The sequence below is a fragment of the Dermacentor silvarum genome, chromosome 3 (genome assembly GCF_013339745.2).
Source record: "Dermacentor silvarum isolate Dsil-2018 chromosome 3, BIME_Dsil_1.4, whole genome shotgun sequence".
In the NCBI taxonomy this organism is placed as follows: domain Eukaryota; kingdom Metazoa; phylum Arthropoda; class Arachnida; order Ixodida; family Ixodidae; genus Dermacentor; species Dermacentor silvarum.
The window spans coordinates 61,705,261-61,725,908 of NC_051156.1; the positions used below are offsets into that span (position 1 = coordinate 61,705,261).

The 20,648-nt window shown below is 49.3% G+C and overlaps 1 pseudogene; it reads left to right on the forward strand.

Annotated features, from left to right (window-relative positions):
- The window catches only part of LOC119444421 (eIF-2-alpha kinase activator GCN1-like), a 152,488-nt pseudogene extending 138,971 nt beyond the window's left edge, over window positions 1-13,517 (forward strand).
- Window positions 13,518-20,648: the final 7,131 nt, after the last annotated feature.

The following is a 20,648-nucleotide window of genomic DNA, read 5'->3' on the forward strand; positions in this document are numbered from 1 at the left end:
TTATCTGGGTGGTCGAGTTAAACGTTTGAGTTGCAGAAATAATGGCAGACACACCGTGGATTCATTTGGCAATATTCGCTTGATTCTAACATGATCCTGGATCAACTGCACGCCTCCTTTCTATGGGTATAAAGTAGAAAACTAACGTAGAAATAACATTAAAGCACTTAAACAAAATAGAAATCTTAAATGCGCACCCGATTTTTCTGCAAGAAAAATGCGCATGGATCTACAGTAAAATCTCGGTGATACGAATCTCGTGGGGTTGTATCATCAAAACATACACAAAATCAAGAAAATATGAATTTACAGTCGACTCCCGATAATTCGAAGTCGCTTAATTGGAAATTTCGGTTAATTGGAAGTGAAGCAGGGGTCCCGTCAGTTTTGCATGCAAACCAACAGAAAAAAATGCTCGGTAATTAGAAGTTAGAAGTCTAAAATAGTGGTTAATTAGAAGTTATTTCTCAATCGGATGTCTCGACGTGATCGTAATGTTAGAGAAATTTCCTATTTTTAAAGTGAAAATCAGCTTTGCGTGCCGCACGGGCATCGTTGGCATCGCAGCTGACTACAGCGCCACAGCTCATGAAGCGTCAATGTTAGGTACTGGCGTCTTCGGCATCGCAGCTGACGACAGCGCCGAAGATCATCAGGCGGCAAGGTTAGCCGCGTCACGTGGTCTTTCTGTGGCGTTGACGTACTAGGCCTCTCTGCGCTATCCGTTTGTTTCCTCGAGTGTTGTAGTGCGTCAAGCCTCGTTGCACAGAGGTTCCGCTTGCGGCGTGCCGCATTTCACCTGCAGTTGCGACAATGGCAACCCGCGGACCTTATCGGACGCTCGACTTGGCGACGAAAGTAAAGATTATGAAAGAAGTTGAGGAAGGAGGCATCGCCAAGCAGGACATCGCACGAAGGTACGGCATCAAGCCCAACACTCTTTCAAACTTCCTGAAGAACAAGCGCTCGATACTCGAAGCGGTTGAGAAAGACCAGTTCAAGATGTCTCGCAAGAGAATGCGCACCAGCGCCCACCCGGAGTTAGAGCAAGCGTTGCTCATTTGGATTAGGGAGGCACGGAGCAATCACCTTCCGCTCAGTGGCGATATCGTTGCAGCGAAAGCCTTATCGCTTGCGGCAATGTTAGGAATTGAAAACTTTGCCTCTTCGGATGGATGGTTGACACGCTTGAAGCAACGGCACGACCTGGTGTTCAAAAGCGTGAGTGGCGAAAGGGCGTCCGTCGACCAGGAAACATGTGCGACGTGGAGAGAACAAAAAGCTTCGCGAATACTTGAGCAAATACAAGCCGGAAGACATCTTCAATCCCGACGAGACGGCACTTTTTTACAAGATGTTACCCGAGAAGACATTGACCTTCAAGGACGATGACTGTGCTGGAGGGAAACGCAGCAAAGAGAGAGTGTCCGTTTTAATTGCCGCGAACATGACTGGCACGGAGCGATGTCGCCTGCTGGTGCTTGGCAAGGCCGCTAAGCCTAGATGTTTTAAGGGCGTCAAAACGCTGCCTGTCGATTACGCATCCAATAGAAAGGCGTGGATGACATCGGAACTATTTAAAGACTGGCTACATAAACTAGATCGCAAGTTCGCGTCATCTAACCGCAAGGTATTGCTTCTTGTAGATCAGTGCAGTGCCTACATGAATGTGCCGGCCTTGAGTGCCATCCGCGTCGCCTACCTGGCAGCCAACACAACATCGGTGTTGCAACCTATGGATCAGGGGATCATAAAAAATGTGAAGGTGCTGTACCGAAAGCACCTTCTCGAGCGGAAGCTCTTGTGCATGGAGAGCTCCATGCAGTACGAGGTGAGCCTCCTCAGTGCTAGCCACTTTTTAGCGCGAGCGTGGGGCCGCGTTAAAGAAGAAACAATTGCAAACTGCTTCAGGGTATGTGGTTTTAGTGCAAGTGTGGCTGGAGTTGGTTCGTCTTCTCCAGCGGGGGAAGCAGACACAAGCGAGCTCGACGACCATACTCTTCAAGCAGCTCTCGGTGACGTCACTTTCGAAGAGTACGTCGCCATTGATGGCAGTGTTGAAATGTGCGGTACGCTGACGGACAGTGAAATAATTGAAATGGTTCGGCCCAACGAGGCTGCTAACGAAAGTGACGAGGACTGCAACATTCTAAGTGAGCCACAACCTGCGGCTGCTGATGTAGCTGCGGGCCTTGCCATCGCGCAGCGGTTTTTTGCTGCAGAGAGCAATGCCGACAAAGCACTCGGCCACGTCTACAGCCTGCAGAACTTGCTCTCCGTAGCAAGATGCCGCAAGCAGAAGCAGACGGCAATAACCTATTTTTTTTCATAGTCATTTTTCGAATAAAAATATCCGTTTTTGTTCCTTGTGGTTAATTGGAAGTTTGTTTAATTCAAAGTTTTTCGCGGTGCCCGTGAACTTCGTATTAACGGGAGTCGACTATTTTTAGCAGAAAAAATTCCTAATAATGGAACCCTTTTGATAAGTTCCTCGCTGCTGCGTTTTCCCGGCTGATACGTCGCATTTTCGCAGTCCCGACCTAAATCTCATTGACTTCCATGTATTAAGTTCCCCTTGATACGTCGCCAATCTAATTTTCCTGCATCTTGCGTTGCGTTTGAATGTGGCGGTCACGTAAATTTAGCAGTGTAGCCAGCTTGCACGTTGCAACAAGCGACCGGCACGTTACCTATACAGTGCAGTTGCGCGAGCGAGGTGTCTTCAAAGCGATCTGCGACTTGCGCAAAGTACGCGCTCACGCGGGCCTTATCTTCAAAATGATCTTCGATGTTGTGCTGTGCTTTCGACGTTTGGTTCGCGTTGAAGCGAGAGACGGCGCGAAGGTCAATTCGTTCACTGCTGTAGCCGCGCTTCCCGACTACAGCGTTTTAACAGCAAGTTTTCGTGGTCATCGAGCGAGATGTGTTCATGTTTACCTGTGCGTGCGGGACACCGTGCTTGATAATTTATTTAGTAAGCGAATGTTAACAAGTTTATTTGGCTGATAAAACTACTATCCTTACTTCGTACAACTGTGTACTAATTTGCTATCACAATCATTGCTTAACCTTTCGAGCGAAACTGCAACTTTTTTTTTTTTTTCGCAGTTCCTTGAAGAACATTAATGAGGTTCTACTATCCGTGTGCGTTTTCCTCTTGCCCAAATCGTCAACGATCCCCTTCTGGAAGGCATAGAAGTGCGCGCACATGATCTCGCGAATGTTTCCGCGTGCCACTGAATGCCTCAGCACGTCGAGTGCAGGGAGCATTTTGTCCGTCGTGGCTGCTGTCGCGGTCGTGTTGCTGCAGCAGTCCTCATCTTCTTTCTTGAAAAGGACGAACAAAAGAGGCACAAATCTGGTAAATACCATAATTAGATATTGTGAGCTACGGTTATTGCTCAAAAATCTCCCTAGGGCAAGCCCTTGGAAAATTTTTACGTGTGCTCAATGTGAAGGGCAGGCTTTTTTGACGTTTGGTCATAGCATGCACTGTCCCCTAAACTCTGCAGAGACAGACGCTGCCACCTAATGGGTCGCTACTGGGGTCACCGTAGGAGTCGGGCATGTGTGTGCTGACTGGTCAAGTTTGAATTGTCTGGCAAAGGCCAATTTTAGGATTGAAATAACGATAGTTTGGGCCCATAGAAATGTATGGGCGCCGGCCAGGACCTTTGGTCGGGATTGAATTAGCCGGAGTCGAATTAATGGAAGTCGACAGTTCTGCCAAAGATATCAGCGGTGTGTTCTGTGATTCTTTTTCTTTTTGTTTAATTCGACCAGCCGGATAATTCTACCAATTCCATCAGTCCCGTCAGGGTCGAATTAGCAGAAGTCAACTGTACTCTCTTTCAGATTAACCTTATGGGACTTTACAAATCTTGATCTGAAGTTCTTAAGACGATTGATCATAAGTTAAAGGTAAGTCAAACAGACATCTCAAACTGTTTGTCTTACAGGGTAATCATCCCAGCCGTGCATGGCTTGAAGAGGTGCAAACTTTATGGCCATATTTATAGCTGTATTCACATACATGCCTATACCCGAAGCTCCTCCCCAACAGATGAAGTTGTCGCTGCCATAGGTTGGCAGACTCACTCAGATTCGGAGGGCATGCTTGAGGAAACCTGAGTAAAGCCTCTGTGGCATGCAAGTCCACTTCTGAGCAAGTCGAAGTGAGTATGCATTGATGTCAGTATGTCTTCGAGCCAGTCTGAAGCACTGAAAGTGAAGCAAGTTAGTGTGTATTCGTGGCTGAAATGGAAAGAACAGTGTGAAAAGAACAAACAAGAGGCAGAGAAAAGGGCAAGACAAACTTAATTGCATGCGCTTCCAGTTTTTCTTGAGTGTAGCAGATAAATGCGAAACTGAGTCCACATAATGGCAAGGCTATCATATGAATTGGTCGCAAGTTCACGAGTCAAGTCGATGGGCTATTTAAGTGCGTATCATGGTACATTCCAAAATAATTGCTCATGCTCGCATCCACTTGAGAAGGTGCAACACTGTTCAAGTTGTGCACGTAATCTGATTGGACAAAGCCCTTCACTGAAGAACTGTTGACAACATTCAAGAATTCTGAAACTGCACCGCACACACGAGAAACGAGGACACAAGGCAAAGGTAACACACAAGTGCTGGTAGTTGGTGGGCGAGTTGGTAAACTCGCACAACTTTTAGTACTTTAACATTCAAGAACTTTTGGATGCAATATGTGCATCATGCACCATGCGATAAATAACAGTAGCAATCCGGTGAAAAATGGTCACTGTCAAAAAGCAAGGTAATGTGTATGTAATAATAAAGAAAGCAAAACAATGTGTGACAATGTATGTGTACAAAAAAAATTATGTCCGTGTGATAATATACGGCACTTGGCTCAAGGTGCATTCACTTGAAATGTTCTTTGCATTTGCAGGTGCCCATTGTGATTGGTGGAGTGCGTGGGACTGGCCACTGCTTACGTCACATGCTTCTCAACTCTGAGGAGCTGCCGCAAGTGCTACTGACAACATTTGCCAAGGTAGGTGGAGCTACATGAAGGGGAGGCTACAGCCATGTGGGCTCAGTGCTCATAAAAGCCAGTGCTCTGATTTGGAATCTGATACATTGCTGCTGAACAGAATGACAGGCACGGTTAGTTACAGACGTGAACAGTGTAAAAGAACCCCTGCATGTTTATCGTGAGAACTTCCCCGACAACAAAAATTGTCAAAATTTTGAGGAAGATTTCTGTCTCGCTTGGCAATGGACTGCAAAGCGACTGCATGACGATGACGGCATGACAACACTCGGATGACAAAGCTGGAATGACAACAATGCAACAACAGTGACGGCCTCACGGGCATAGTTTCCTAAAATCTAGAGGGAAGTCTGGCGCTGCAATCGTGCAGCCACCATGGGAGGTGCAGTCGCCGACCAATTTTCCGCACCTCGTGGGGACTGAAAGATAGCAGGAAAAATCGAAAAGTCCGAAAAATTCGTTCACCCCAAAAAATGAATTGCTAATATTGCTGAATTGACAGACCTAATAATGCTGTCTCATACTACGCTTGGAGGCGATCAGATTTGCTCCGATTTGCACAAGACCGACATTGTCTCTGTGTACAGTCCACAAGAGTGTCACCGCGTTGGCAATTTCTGTTGGCAGAGATCGCTATACAGATTGAAGAAACGAGCCCCATTACTTTGCACTACTTGGATTTTGCGAAGGCACAGGAGGTGGTGCTGATCACACAAATGCGAAGCCGCACTAACACACACAAAGATGCGACGTCTCCAAGACACACCTGCTCTGTGGACACACCACGTGCAAAATAGCAACCAAACTTAAAAAAGACTGATCCCGCATTAAGTGATTAAAACGATAGTGCTGCCCCCCCCCCCAAAAAAAAAAGATATTGTTACGGAGCGATCCATACTGTCGCCATAAAAAACTGTCAGCCCTTCCAGTGGGGTGGAGATAGAAGACTAGCGAAGCTGTACTATGGCGGGAATTATGTATTTCCAATTATAACTATTCAGATGTGATGGTGCAATTGGTTATTTGAACTATTAAAGAATGAGAAATATATATGATCCGATGGTTTTCATTTATTTAGTGACTATAGGGACCATAGCCTTATGGACGCTACGATACACCGCCGTAGGGTGTACGGCAAAGATTGGCACGTTATTCATAAACACATCACCAATGCCGTGCGCGTTCGGTGCGAACGTGGGCAGAACGCCGCCGTCGGCAACAGTTCTGCGCATTGCTGAACTTGCGAATGACAGCCCATAAACAAATGTCATGAAACAAAACACCAGCAGCGCATGCCTTTTATGTTAAATCTTCTTAGACTGAAATAATAAAAGTGTGAAACAAACGCAGTTTCGCTTGAAAGGCGAAGCATCAATTGCGATAGCAAATTAGTAGCGAGCTATACGGAGTAAGGATAGTAGTTTTATCGGCTGTATAAACTTGGACACATTCGCCTACTAACTGAATTAACAAGGGTGGTGTCAGCGCACACACGCAGACATGAATAGATCACACTCGATGATCGCACACAATCGCTGTGAAAACGCTGGTGTGAGCAAACCCGCCAGCAGCACTGAGCGAAGGTTCATGCGGTCTATCACTTCAACGGAAACTGAGCGGCGAAAGCATAGCGCATACAAAGGTCAGAGCTGTGTGGAGATTGCTTTCAAGTTGCGGTGCGCGCGACCGCCCATCGCCGCGCAATGTACAAGTACGCAGTTAACTGCTTGCAGAGCAAAAGCCACACTCCCTCCTTCCCGCGCTGCCTTCCCGTTTTCCTCCTTTCGCGCAGGTGATTGAGTCGCAAGTTTCCCTTGGGCCCGGTCGCAAGATACGCATTTGGTGCCGCAGCTAAACGTCACCTCCCGTCCCCCAACGGCCTTTCGCGCGACGGAAGAAGCCGAGTTTGCTGTCCGCCGTGTGTTCGCTCTCCGTGAAAGCACGCGAGGGACCTACAGCATACGGCCAATGAGAGTTTTTTTCTACACGCGGACATGACCATCGAAGACTTAGCCCTTAACAGCTGCGCTGTAAAAAGCAAAAGAAAGTGCCGTCCCCTCGAGCGTTCTGTCAGCTAAGGAGAGCACGCATGGCCTTTGAGACTGGAGGATGGCACACGCTCTCTAGTGATAGCGGGCATCTCCCAATCTTGGAGGCTACAGAGCGAGCTGCTCGAAGCCAAGCCAGTGGCAAATCCTACATGGCAGCCTCCAAGATCGTACTCATCGTATTCGATGAAACTGCGACTTTTTTTATTCAACGCAACTTCAGTGCATCGGGAGGAAATCTGTTTTTCCAAATGACAGAAAGTTGTATTTCTGTTTAAAAGCATGTGAGCGGTACTGTAAAAGACTTTTTTGTCGTCACGGAAATGGGTGCGCGTTACAATCGAGGGCGCGTTAGAATCGAGTAAATACGGTAGTTGTGCGAGCCGTAGAGGCATAGTCAAATGTTCAAGCCGGGTGGGACTTCGGCATCGATAAGAAAAACGTCCATCGTCGGAGGGGGCCACGGGAGATGCTTTTTGCGTGCGCTGCAACGAGGATGGCAAACATGGATCGTGCGCTCCTTCCAAATGTTCAGCATCTCTAATGCGCTTGATGGTACTGAAAATAGTGCACTGTTTGAAGATGGAAGATAGCGACAAGGCTAGCAGCGATGGCGACGTAGAATGAGCTCGGCATGTTCATATTGTTACGCGAACGAAGGATTGAGTACTGGAGACTATTTACAAAATATATTTACACAGGATAGCTGCAGCGCTGGCCAGTTCAGCCGACAGCTCGAGAGCAAAGCGCAATTCGTCTTCTTCGTCTGGGCGCCCGCGCGCATCGTCCATAAGAAACACGCAATATGCATGTATCATTATCCCCGGCGGCAGAAGCACCGTCCCGGTGCATCTAAACGTCAGTGGGTACAGGAGGGTAATATGGTTTTAGGCGTGCGACATGCACAACGTCAGTGGAAGTCGGGGCAGATGGGGCACTGGTACTGACTGGGGCGATTTCATACGTAACTGGAGTCACGGCACGCAGCACTCGATATGGGCCTGTGTACCGAGACAGGAGTTTTTCAGACAGGCCAACGTGACGAGTCGGTGACCACAGGAGTACCAGAGATCCAGGCGAAAAGTGAACGTCTCTGTGATGTCGATCGTACAAACGCCGCTGGTTCGCTTGGGAGGTCAGGAGGCGAGCGCGGGCAATTTCGCGAGCTTGGGCAGCCCTGGTGATGGCGTCAAGTGCATATTCGCTGGTCTCTGCTGCGGCGGTTGGAAGGGATGTGTCCAGTGGCAATGTGGGTTCTCGGCCAAACAACAGAAAGAACGGGGAATAGCCGGCAGTGTCGTGGCGCGAAGAGTTATATGCAAATGTGACATACGGTAGGACGAGGTCCCAATCAGTATGGTCAGACGAGACATACTTTGCAAGCATGTCTGTCAGGGTTCGATTGAGACGCTCCGTGAGACCATTGGTCTGTGGATGGTAAGACGTAGTCAGCTTGTGCCTGGTTGAGCAGGACTGCAGTATGTCGGCGATGACTTTTGAAAGGAATGTCCGACCACGGTCAGTGAGCAGTTGGTGTGGAGCTCCATGCTGCAGAATCACGTCGCGTAAAAGAAAATCGGCGACATCTGTGGCACAGCTTGTTGGAAGCGCTCTGGTGATGGCGTAGCGCGTGGCGTAATCTGTCGCCACAGCGACCCACTTGTTGCCAGACGTTGATAGAGGGAAAGGGCCAAGTAAGTCCAAGCCAACGCGAAAGAACGACTCCAAAGGAATGTCGAGCGGTTGAAGGCACCCGGCAGGGAGCGTCGATGGTGTTTTCCGCCGCTGGCATTTATCACACGCCGCAACGTATTTCCGTACGGAGTGGGCGAGGCCTGGCCAAAAGAAGCGTCGGCGAATCCGGTCGTAGGTGCGGGAGACGCCGAGGTGACCTGCCGTTGGAAAGTCATGAAGTTCTTGGAGAACAGCGGACCGGAGGTGCCGAGGAATGACGAGGAGTAGGGCAGGACCGTCGGGGCGGACGTTGTGGCGGTATAATACACCATCCCGGAGAACAAACAAATGAAGGGACGAATCAGAAGGCGAAGATTCCAAACGATCAATGATGGCGCGCAAGGTGGCATCACGGCGTTGCTCGTCGGCGACTTGTGGCAGCCGAGAAACCGAGAAAACGCAAGCGTCGGCATCGGTGTCAGGGTCGGCGGGTGGTTCGTCCACTGGATAGCGTGATAAGCAGTCTGCGTCTTGATGTAGGCGGCCCGACTTGTAGACTACCGCATAGGAAAATTCTTGTAGCCGCAGAGCCCAGCGACCAAGCCGGCCGGTAGGATCCTTGAGTGAGGAAAGCCAGCAGAGCGCGTGGTGGTCCGTGATTACAGAGAAATGCGTGCCATACAAGTACGGGCGGAATTTAGAAACCGCCCAGACGAGGGCCAGGCATTCACGCTCTGTAATCGAATAGTTGCGCTCCGCTGCTGTGAGGAGGCGGCTAGCGTAGGCGATAACACGATCGCGTCCCTGTTGGCGTTGGGCTAAGACGGCTCCGATACCGTGACCACTGGCATCGGTACGGACCTCTGTAGGGCAGGACGGGTCAAAGTGGGCCAGAATAGGCGGCGTGGTGAGAATGTTGGTCAGGTGGGAAAACGCGGCAGTTTGAGCGGGACCCCAGGTAAACGGCACGTCCTTCTTCAGAAGATCCGTAAGTGGTCGGGCAATCGCTGCGAAGTCTTTAATGAACCGTCGGAAGTAGGAGCAGAGTCCTACAAAACTTCGGACGTCTTTGACAGACTGAGGTACAGGAAAAGACGTGACAGCACGAATTTTCTCCGGGTCTGGTTGAATACCGGAAGCGTCGACGAGGTGGCCCAGCACTGTAATCTGCCGACGACCAAAGTGACACTTCGAGGAATTTAGTTGGAGCCCAGCCTCGCGAAAGACTTGAAGAACAGCTGATAAGCGCTCGAGGTGTGTCTCAAACGTAGGTGAAAATACGAGAACGTCGTCTAGGTAGCAAAGGCATGTTGTCCATTTGAACCCTTGAAGCAAAGAGTCCATCATACGCTCGAATGTGGCTGGGGCGTTGCACAGACCGAATGGCATAACTTTGAATTGATAAAGACCATCAGGGGTGACAAATGCGGTCTTCTCTCGGTCCCTTTCATCCACAGAAATTTGCCAATAACCAGACCGAAGGTCTATTGATGAGAAGTAGTTGGCACCGTGGAGACAATCGAGGGCGTCGTCAATGCGAGGCAAGGGATAGACGTCTTTTTTAGTAATTCGGTTTAGATGACGATAATCTACGCAGAAGCGCCACGTGCCATCTTTCTTTTTAACAAGCACAACGGGCGACGCCCAAGGGCTCGACGAGGGTTCAACAATGCCTTTGGCAAGCATCTTGTGCACTTCATCTTGAATAACCTTACGCTCTGAAAGAGAAACTCGATATGGCCGGCGATGAATAGGACTGGCATCACCAGTATTTATGTGGTGCCTAACATTTGAAGTCTGGCCCAACTGTCGATTGTGGAGGTCGAAGATGTCTTGGTACGAAACCAAAAGGCGACACAGAGCTGCTGCTTGTTCAGGCAATAGGTCCGCAGCAATCATGGGACTAAAGGTTTCGTCACGGCAAATAGCATCCTGTGGACATGGTGAAGACTCGGAGCAGCCGTCTACGGAAAACGCCGTGACGTGGTCATCTCCTATAGCGCGCAGCGTTGCAACCGATATGCCGTGGGGGAGAACTTGCTTTGTTAGTCCAAAATTGACGACGGGAAGGCATGTCCGGTTATCGGCGACGGTTACGACGGAGTGGGGCACAGTGATATCGCGCATCAAAAGGACATCAGGAACAGGAGTAGCGACGTAATCACCATCGGGCAGAGGGAAAGATGATAGCAATTCGACGAAAGTCAAGGTTTTAGGCGGCAGGCGGACGAAGGCGGTTGGACTAAAGTTGTTCGGCAGTTCAGCACGAATATGCGCGAGTAGAGGAAGTTCGAGGCAAAGGGTACCGGTAGAACAGTCGATCAAAGCTGAATGCGCCGTAAGGAAGTCTAGTCCGAAGATTAGGTCATGGGGACAATTGGTCAGCACTGTAAAAAGAACTGGAATGTGGCGGTCGGCGATACTGATCCGGGAAGTACACATTCCAGTGACGGCAACAGTGCTGCCATCGGCGACGCGTACGGCTCGTGTAGTAGCAGGCGTGAGAACCTTTCTCAATCGACGACGGAGGTTATTACTCATTATGGACACCTGGGCACCAGTATCTATTAACGCCGTCAAAGGGACACCGTCGACGTGGACATCAAGTAAGTTCTGGTTCGTTGGGAGCGTCAATGGGGGATTTTGACACGACGAAGATAATGCAGCGCTACCCCCAGGAGCTGCATGGTCTAGTTTTCCGTCCGGGAAGATCCATAATTGGTCGGCGACGAATAGCGGCGTGGCTGGGGCGACGGGGACCGACGGCGCAGAGGTGACGGTGAGCGAGCGGGACGACTGTCATCGATGGATACGTCAGAGGTAGAAGGCATACGGCGAGGCGAGTAGCGGCGAGGGTCGGCATATGGGCGCGGAGACGGGGAGAAGTAGCTCGAATACGGCGATATCCAGGAGGTGCGGCAGTGGCGAGCGACGTGGCCAATGCGGTGACAACGGAAGCAAATGGGCTTGTCATCCGGAGTTCTCCACTCTGTAGGGTTGCGGTATCTGGAAGGGGAATACAGATTGGTGCTAGGCGCAGCTGTCGGCACCAGTCGGGCGTCAGGTCGCGAGACGGAGCAGGCAGCAGGAAAACCGAGGTTGGCAAATTCTTGCCGCACAACTTCCTGAATGAGGGAGATCGCCGGGGCTGGTTGGTCAATGGTGGGTGCAACTGGGCGTGGATGGAACGGGGCAGGACTTACAGCCTCGAGCTCGCGGCGAACAATACGTGTGACGGTCTCATTGGACGGGGGTGAAGCGGTAATGGCGACGCAGGAGGACGTCGCAGCCGTGTTAGGGAGCCGGGAGAACTGCGGAATGACGCGGCGGCTTTTGGCGAGCTCAAAGCGGCGGCATTCCTTGATAATGACGTCGATGGTGGACACATTGTTGAATATCAACAAGTTGAACGCATCGTCCGCGATCCCTTTGAGAACGTGGCCTACCTTGTCAACTTCGACCATGTTCGCGTCGACTTTTCGGCAAAGAGCGAGCACGTCCTGTATGTACGAGACATACGATTCAGTAGAAGACTGCACTCGAGTAGCAAGCTCTTTCTTTGCAGCCAGCTGCCGACCGGTCGGATTTCCAAAAAGGTCGCGGAGCTTCGCCTTGAAAGCATCCCAGCTAGAGATCTCCTCCTCGTGTGTCCGGAACCAGACACGAGGTGTTCCGTCCAAGTAGAAGAGGACGTTCGCGAGCATTATGGTAGGGTCCCAGTGGTTGTTGCGGCTAACAAGCTCATACATGCCGAGCCAGTCATCAACGTCGACATTATCTTGGCCGGAGAATATGCCAGGATCGCGGGGAGTGGCAACCGTGACGTACGTTGTGGGTGGAGTCGGAGTAGTAGGAGCAGACGAGGTCTCGTCAGCGGGAGCCATGGTGGAAAGCTGGACGGTGCGGCCGCTGCGGAGCTCCGTGGCGAGGACGGGGAACGGCATGCTCCACCAAAATGTTACGTGAACGAAGGATTGAGTACTGGAGACTATTTACAAAATATATTTACACAGGATAGCTGCAGCGCTGGCCAGTTCAGCCGACAGCTCGAGAGCAAAGCGCAATTCGTCTTCTTCGTCTGGGCGCCCGCGCGCATTGTCCATAAGAAACACGCAATATGCATGTATCAATATTTAATAAATGCTGGTTCATTTTGCGAATGCTGTCCTCGCTTTTTTGTTCGGCCTACATTCAAGGTAAGTTCTTTTTTTTTTTTTCGTGCTGGCTTCGGGCTTTTGGGGGGTTGGCTTAGAATCGGAGTCGGCCTAGATTCAAATAAATACGGTATTTACATCATGGTTGTTTGAAGAGGTTATGTCATCTATCCTCTTGAATCATTGTTTTTTCTGTTTATAGTTGCAGCTTTCTCGTTCGGGCGTGGTGGTCTTGAGCTCTGCCTTTCCTTCCCTCCCTGTTGTTGGCACACAGTAATGGTTAAGTGAAGCGCCTTGTTACCATCAGTTTGCGTTAGTAGTTGCCCCTTCTCTGTGCAGTGCCTGAACCACGGGAGCAACGAAGTGAAGCAGCTGGTGGCCCAGACGGTGCAATGGCTGTCGCGCAGCCTGGACAAGGGCGCGCCCCCACAACTGCTGCGAACCCTGGTGCCCCAACTGGTGAACGGAACCAAGGAGAAGAACACCATGGTGCGCGCCAACAGCGAGTACGCCCTGGTCGCCCTGCTGCACCTGCGCACCTCCACACAGGGGCTCGAGGTGGGTGCTTGCACGTGTGTGCGCATACACTATGTGGTAAAATAAATAGAAATTTGCAAGGTCTTGTGCAATGCACACAAACTCCCACAGCAGTAGCTTAACGTGTCATTTATGTGATCTGTTATTTATTTGATCTGGGTACAATGCAGAAATGTTTGTTTTGCCTGGTGAACTAATTCAAACTTTTAGCCATTCATTTCTTCTCTAAGTTTAGGTGACGCTATTGTATTGCGTACAGCACAATCTGGCTGTGCTAAACAAAATTAACATCACTAATGACAATACAGTAAACCCCTGTTAACTCGAAGCTGTAAAAAACTGGAAAACATTTTGAGATAAGGGGAGTTCGGGAGAAGCTAAATCATGAAAATAGAAGCCCGTTGGCTGGACAAAGACGACATGGAGCCTTTCCAAAATGCTGCCAGTAAAACTCTCGGTCACTCTCGCCTGCATTAGCATGGCACACATCAGTGTCTATGGTCGACAGTGTTAGTGGCACTCTGCCAAGAAATCGTGTTTGGCACAGAATCAATACGATTGATCCTAATGCAATATTGCAAGATCAGAGTATAACTGGTTCCAGGCATCCAAAAATTTGATGCTGCTACTTTCTGCATTGTAATAAATTCCAAACGATTTCCCTTCAAAAACCGAAATTAAACTGCATAAGAGCGCAGTTGTCACACCTTTAGCAGATGCCCACGAGTGACGCGGCATTTACGCCTCACCGTTGTGGCGCATGAGCATCCTAATCAAGCCGCAATCTCGCTGAAATGCTTTGCGCTCACATGCTGGCTTGTTTTGGGTGCAGTGCATGGGCTGATCACGCCTGCTCAAAAGTATGAATCGTCTTGCTCAAGGTTACAATTAATACTCCGTCACCACATTTGATGTGTCACTGACAGCGTCCTAGATGAGGGAGAAAAAAAAAAGATTTCAGCTCCCAACTTACCACTGCTGCATGAAGCCATAACAAAGTGGCAACAAGCACTCGAGCACGTGCGCGCGAGTTATGATAGAAACAAAGGGAAAAGATAAGCAAGGAGCACGGGCCAGCACGGCATCTGGTTTGGCTAGTACGCTGCCGCCGGTTGAAAAGCCAACGCAAGCGACACTGCTGACGCTGCCCCATTGCTTTTTCCCTAGTATTTTCTAAATTGAGATTTCGAGATATCTGGAGTATGGTACGAAATCTTCTTAAGAGAAGGGGTGAAAAGCACATCGGTTGACACACCAGTTGGAGAAAAATTTCTACTTGACCAATATTTCTACATATAGCAGTGATGCTACCGCTGCACCCATTGTGCCGAACTGTGCCAAGAGGCGAACCCTGCTACATTCTGTTACGTTTCAACAATACATGAGAAATCAGCACCCACTCTGCACTGACAGTGTTGCTCGGGTTTTCGAAAACGGAATGAAGTCCTCAAGCGTGTTTTATCGTGCCATCAAAAGTGGCATGGCATGGACTAGAGGCTGGCTGCATTAGCTCCGTGGTGGACTGAGTCGGGCCACTCCAATTAAGCCTAGATCATACTGCTGTTTCTTCCATGCGATCTTGTCTATATTCAAGACCTTCCACGACGACGCGTAAAGGTTGCGCAACGAGACAGCCTAGCTTTTCAGGCGGCAGTGAGCGATCGCACTGGCGCCGAGCCAACTGGCTGTGCTAAACAAAATTATCTCCTCTCCTGTATAACCAATGTAAAACGGTGACTAAAGTTTCGGAGGCTGTTAGCTAGATTTTTTTAACATAACGTGCACATTGGTGCAGACATGGAAACCGTGAACAATTTTTTCACTATTCAATTTGTTGCCTGTTCCCCACTTTTCTTGGTTTGGTGATTTCACGGCATAAGACAGGCATAGGGCCACTACTAAGGCTTTGGTTGACACGACACCAAAGAGCAACTTTCGCCGCCGGATACTGACGAAGCACAGCTAATTAAGCCTTGCTGTATCGTACGGCCGTGACGAAAATTCGCTGCCAGCTGATGCGGTGGTGGGCAACAGGCGGGTCATGGCCAGGCAGCCTCCAATATGGTTGGGCCAGTAAACCACTTTGGTGATCTAACAGGCTAGACTGGTGGCCGAAAGCCGAGATTGGGTCCGTGGGTGACATGCCAGCAACTGCCGCGAACGCTTTGAGTGAAGTTTGTTTTTGTGCTTACCGGACTCTGTCCCGTAAGCACTCAAAGCGTTCACGGAAGTTGGTGGCATGTCACCCATGTTACTGGACGAAAGCGCAAAAACAAACAAAAGCTCGCGTGTCCGTCCAGAGTCCGGTAAGCACAAAAACAAACTTCACTCAAAGCGTTCGCGGCAGTTGCTGGCATGTCACCCATGTTACTGGACTTCCGTCCAGTAAGCGCAAAAACAAACAAAAGCTCGCATGTCTGTCCAGAGTCTGATAAGCACAAAAACAAACTTCACTCAAAGCGTTTGCGGCAATTGCTGGCATGTTACACATGTTACTGGACTTCCGTCCAGTAAGCGCAAATGAATTCACTTATCAGTTCCTAATCTGACAGCGTTACACAGTCGGATGTCACGCGCGTATAAATTTGCACTTCACTACGGCGCGCGATGCACAGCGAGCTGTGCAACGAGTGAAAGCGAACTGCCCCGTCAGTGTTGACCATCGCAGTATTTCAAGTACAGTGAAATCTCGATGTAATGAACTTCAGGGGACCGCAGTAAATTGTTCATTATTCTTAAAGGTCGTTATAGTGAAAGCTCCAAAATTAACCATTCCACGCATCAACCCATCGGTTCGTAAGGTGTCACAATATGAGGAATCTGCGAAAACATTGCTGTTTTCCATAGGTTCCGCTGCCACGCACTACCGAAGGACCGTATAACAAGGGTGACACGCGTAAAAGAGACGTTGAAGTCGAGAAAACTACCTACAAAAAGATAGCTCCATGTCACTTCGAAAGCACAATGTTTCTTGCTGTTTGTTTTTCACATTCCTTGCCATGGACACCGCAACTGTCTCGCGCGAGGTGAACACATGAACTGTGCCAAAGCACAAGCGCACGTAGACGACACTGTCCGGAAAGTGCGACCGTGTGGCATCCCCGCAAGTACGGAGGTTACATTTCTCTGTGCGCGTAGCTAGTACGGCCGCAGAAAGAAGCGCGGAAGTGGAAAGATGCGCGCCTTCGTTGCTAGGCAACACTTTTCTCGGTGGAGCAGGTGCTCGCAAAACCTGATCCATAGTCGCAGTTTTTGCCCACTTTTTTTCTTCTGGCGCCATCTCAGGTTATATGGATCCATGCGCCACAGCGTCCACCCTCTGCGCCTTGTCATCTGCTATAGTCTACTGTTCCGGCTGCTGTAAAGGATACGTGGAAATCTAAGAATCCCTAGATTTCGGAATATTAATTCGAAGTACTGATGTGTTGTTAACATAAGGAAACTGAATAACGACCGTTCTGAAATGTTCAGCATTCTAAAGTTTGTAGTGCTGAAATATTTTTTACACTGAAACTATAAGAAGTCAGCAGGGGATTTCTCAAAGGTTCAATAATCTGAATGTTTGTTAATTTGGTGTTTGTAGTAACGGGGTTTCACTGTAAATGGTATGTATATCAGTGAAGCATCAGCACAGGGCAAAGTAAATAAAATTTTCATACCGCTGGCGTGCCATTTTTTTTTTTTTCTGAGTGCTCTGTCTTAAAGGATCCATTTATAGCAGCGAGATCACATTGAAGATAGATTTTCAAAGTGCTTTTGAATTCTGCATGTAGCTCATTGAAGTGCTACCGTGCTTTTCTAAGCCACTGAAATGCTATTTAGCAGATCTTAGGACACTACCGCTTCGTCACAGTCCACAGCAAGGACTGCGATGAAAGGGGCGAGGGTTCATTTTTAGTGTTTGGGTTGAGTTTGTGAACCAGTGACAACTTACTGCTTTCACGTGGCTTGCCCATTGTAAAAGCCCCTTATAATATTGTTTGCAATCGCTTTCATACACCTGCTCTGGAAGTTCATTTCACTGCTCCGAAATTCATTTTTCACTGCTGCAAAAGTTGCTCTGAAATGACATGAGCCAGTAGCACTACTGTATCAGAGTTCGAGTTAGGTTTTACTGTACTGTATTTATTCGAATACAGTCAATGACTGATTATTTGAACATCGATAATTCGAACATGCTTGACTGTTCAGAGAGCACCGCCACTAGTCCCATAAACTTGTAGCAGCACCAATGAAATGAGGCAACATGCAGAGCTGCTGCCGACGCGGTCCGTGTTTTCCCACGTTCGCACCGAACGCATGCGGTGCCAGTGCGACACGGTGCCAGTGCGTTCAGCTCGCGGTGCCAGTTCACCTCTGGCGGCAGCTCGGCGTTTTCACCAAGAGAGCAGAACTGGACACTCGACGAGCAGCGTAGGAAGTCGCTGCCCCTTCTCGCCTCTCAACATTTCTATATAAATAAGTTCTTGTTGTAGATTTGGGCTTACTTGTGCTCAACTGCTTCACGTGCAATACATGCATGCTACATCTACAGACTTATGTGTGTAAGGACGACTGAAATTTTCAGCACCTTACAATGCGTCGTGCGATAATTCGGACTCCGATTATATTCATCATCATCATCATCAGCCTATTTTATGTCCACTGCAGGACGAAGGCCTCTCCCTGAGATGTCCAATTACCCCTGTCTTGCCCCAGCGTATTCCAACTTGCGCCTGCAAATTTCCTAACTTCATCATCCAATCTGGTTTTCTGCCGTCCTCGACTGTGCTTCCCTTCTCTTGGTATCTATTCTGTAACCCTAATGGTCCACCGGTTATCCATCCTACGCATTACATGGCCTGCCCAGCTTCATTTCTTCCGCTTAATGTCAACTAGAATATCGGCTATCCCCGTTTGCTCTCTGATCCACACCGCTCTCTTCCTGTCTCTTAACGTTAGTCCTAAGATTTTTCGTTCCATCGCTCTTTGTGCGGTCCTTAACTTGTTCTCGAGCTTCTTTGTTAACCTCCAAGTTTCTGCCCCATATGTTAGCACCGGTAGAATGCAATGATTGTACACTTTTCTTTTCAACGACAGTGGTAAGCTCCCAGTCAGGATTTGGCAATGCCTGCCGTATGCACTCCAACCCAATTTTATTCTTCTGTAAATTTCTTTCTCATGATCAGGGTCCCCTGTGAGTAACTGACCTAGATAAACTTACTCCTTTAAGCCCGACCCTCACATAACGAATTTCCGGCGTCCAAGCGGCGAACTTCGTCCGACGGCGGCCGCTCTTCGGTCGGCGTCAAAAATCGCGACGTGCGCCACCGATTTGGAGGGGATAGATATTTTCGCCTGCCGCCGGAAGCGTCCAGCGCGCGGCGACAAGCCCGATCCAATCAGGAGGCAGCACTTCCGGCCGTTGCATCATGGGATTGAGCTTATGTAAAACATGGCGGCGGTCCCGGTTGCCCGCTTCGAACTGAATTTGGCGTTGTTTTTGTAGAATTCACTTCGTTCGTAGCAACTGACTGCGCAAACGGCTTTTGCTTAGTCTCATGCCGCTTCGACGAGAGAGTGTTATGGCTAATCTTGAGGAATTTTCGAGATCGCTTCTCGTTTCGAACGCGCCTAAGCCTAGCGAGAGAAATTTTCATTGAGATGCGAGCGCCACCTGTCGGTAAAGTTAGGAGATAGGCGCACGACGGCATATGGCCTCTGAGATGGGAAGCTTTCGGGGGCTATGGTAGATAGCTTGTACTGCTTGTCTGTTTCGCTGCGGATCGGCGGACATGGGAAGAAAAATACAACGCGCTCCTGGCTTCCATTGTGCTGCCTCTGGCACTTTCCTGACGCACACACACATAGAATTACTTGGTTGCCCTATGTATGCGAAATTCAAAGCGTAATGGAACCACGTATGTTGTAGAAGAAATAACTCAAGAAAAATTATAATACACTAAGTTATGACGTTATTAAGTGTCGCAACATGCTAAATCTTACTGTGGGTTGCATTTAAAAAACAGTAATATCCTGCTTCACGGCTGGCCACATTGATAGCGGCTCGGCGGCGTTCGCCGCTGGATCGTCGCATGAGGGGCGGTGAGGCGAAAACACGGCGGCGCGTTTCGCTACACTTTTTGACGCGCGAACATCGTCGGGGAAGTTCGCTCCATGAGGGTCGGGCTTTACAGTCTCTAGAGGCTGACTGGTGATCCTGAATTCTTGTTCCCTTGCCAGGCTACTGAACATTATCTTTGTCTTCTGCATTATGTTATATTTCTGATTATATTATTGTGTGCTAATATAGCCACCGAGTCAAGCAGAAATGTAGATACAGTAAAACCTCGATAATTCGAACTCGGTTAATTCGAAATTTCGGTTAATTCAAAGAATTTGAGCGGTCCCGTCATTCTCAATGCAAATTCTACCGGATGATTTGAATGGCCCGCGCGGCTCTATTCGGATAATTCGAAGTTTCCGGCTAGTAGCAACGTGCGGCGGTTAGGTTAGGGCGCTCCGTACAGTCGCCAACCAATTTTCCGAGCTCGTGGGGACTGAAAAATAGTCCGGAAAACTCGTTCGGCCGAAAAAAAAAAGTTATTAGTGCGGCTTAAAGAAAATCTCTAATAATGCCCTGCCTCATACTACGCTTGGAGGGGATCGACTTGCTTGGATTTGCGCAGCAATGACGTCGTCTCCGTGTACAGTCGACACGAACGTCACCGCGTTGGTGATCTCCGCCGCCATGGAGATCCAAGAAACGAGCTTCGCACTGCTTAGCTCTCGCGAAGGTACAGGAAGTAGCGCCGATCACTGAGACATGGGTCTCCGAGACACCTGCTCAGTGTACACGCCACGTTCAAAATAGCAACCAAAACTTGCGAGAAAAAAAACTCACTGAATTAACACGCATGGTGTCAGCGCTCACGAGCGAGCGCGGCCGCCGCAGCCCGCGAAGTTTCATGCGGTCTATCGCTTCAACGGAAACTGAGCGGCGAGAGCACAGCCATACAAAAGGTTAGAGTCGTCTGGAGATCGCTTTCAAGATACGGTGCGCGCGAGAAACCGCTCCGGCGCTAAGTACGCAGTTGTTAGAAGAGTAGAAGTCGCTCCCCCCCCCCTCCCTCCCATACCCCCACGGCCTTTCGCACGAGGGAGGAAGTCGCGTTTACGCTCCGCCGTGCGTTCGCTCTCCGTGAAAGCGCGCGTCCCCCGCGCGCTGTCACT